The sequence below is a fragment of the Mastomys coucha genome, unplaced genomic scaffold, assembly GCF_008632895.1.
Source record: "Mastomys coucha isolate ucsf_1 unplaced genomic scaffold, UCSF_Mcou_1 pScaffold15, whole genome shotgun sequence".
Taxonomy (NCBI): Eukaryota; Metazoa; Chordata; class Mammalia; order Rodentia; family Muridae; genus Mastomys; species Mastomys coucha.
The window spans coordinates 153737562-153739344 of record NW_022196897.1 but is presented as its reverse complement, the minus strand read 5'-3'; positions in this window follow the sequence as shown (position 1 = coordinate 153739344).

Here is a 1783-nt window from a genome sequence, read left to right as displayed (position 1 = left end):
TGAGGAGCCTGAGGAGTACAGGAGCCTGAGGAGCTTGAGGAGCCTGAGGAGCCTGAGGAGTACAGGAGCCTGAGGAGCCTGAGGAGCCTGAGGAGCCTGAGGAGCACAGGAGCCTGAGGAGTCTGAGGAGCCTGAGGAGCGTGAGGAGTCTGAGGAGCACAGGAGCCTGAGGAGCCTGAGGAGCCTGAGGAGCACAGGCCTCTGAGTCCTCCGTGGTGACTCTGAGCTGAAGGGTGTGCAGGCTGAGCTCAGAGGTGCCAAGGTCCTATGGTGGGTCAGATTCGAAAGGTTCACAAGATAGCAGTAGGTCAAGCCAGCCATGGTGGTAAATCACAGGCAACGAGATTGCCTTGAGTTCAAGGCCTGCTGACTAGAAGTGATTACAAGGCCAACCATGGCACTGTGGAAAAACCTAGTCTCAGAAAAGGCAAAGGAAAACAGAAGCGAGCCTCAGAGGAGGCCAGAAAGGAAGGCCAGAGCTGGAGGCCCAACACAAGCCCCCAGGCCAAGGGGAGGTTAGTTTATAGCCCGGGAAGCCACAGAAGGCCTCAGGAGGGAGCTAAGGAGAGCTGTCGATGGGGTGTAGTAGTTCCTGCATTTGAAGGCTCTGTGACAAAGGGGTCTGTCTGCCCTGACACACGAAGCCCTGGGAGTCCAAGACCTGATCGTCCTACTCATGTGCACCTGGACCTCCTAGAGAACATTCCAGACTCTGATTGCCTCAGTGCCGAGGGCTTCCCAGTTCCCCTCTAACGAGGCCCCCTGGAGAGGCAGCCCCAGCCCCAGGAGGACAGAAGGACAGGGAGTGCCTGGTGGCTGGAGGACCATGCCCATGGCAGCTGGGTTCCCACATATGGGTGCCTATCCCATTCCCAGTGGGCATGTGGTGCCCATACCCTTCCTACTGCGCACCCGCCCCGCCCTCACCCTGTACTGCTCAGCTGGCATCCCCCTAGCTAACTCTGCCTTTCTCTCCGTTTCTCTGTCCTCCAGTCCACCTGACCCTGGTCTCCAGCCTGAGGTCTGGGTAGACACTCTTCTGGCTAGCCCCAAGGGCACAGGGTGGTGACAGCTGTCTTCTCTTCACCCTCCTCCAGGTCAGGACCTGCTCCTTTCTACCAGCTCAGCCCTGGCTAAGTCAACCCAAACCAGGACCTACTACCCTGAACCTGCAGGGCTTCAGAGAGATGAGGTGTGGCTCAGCTCCTCCTGGGAACCCAAGATGGAGGAGGATCCATAGGGTTGAACCTCCCTGAAGGGCACCCCCCCCCCCCGTTTACACATGGGGAAAGCAAAGCTCAGAGAGGGCACACCACTGGCGTGGGGCCACACAGCTAATTGCAGGCAGAATATGACCCCAGGGCCTTGGGCAGGGCTTCAGAGAGACTCCCTCCACCTCCAGCCCCCAGCTTCCTTCCGCAGAGGCCACTGGGCCTCCTGTCCTGGGAGTTCTTCCAGAACCATCCACGCATCGCCTGCTTCTCACACAGGTAGAGAAACAATCCACTCTTTCTGCACCTGCATGGGGCCTGCGATTCCAGAAAGCTTGACTGACTGAAAGCTTCCACCTCCCCTCCTGCCAGCAGCCTGCCAGTTTCCACCAGGCCTCCTCCCCACATCCTAGACCCCAGTCCTGTCTGGTCCAGGAGGTGTCAGTGATCCTTCATACCCCTGTACACACATATATGTACACATGTGTGTGCCCCCTCCCCTTTATACCCCTGCACACACATATATGTACACATGTGTGTGCCCCCTCCCCTTCATACCCCTGCACACACAT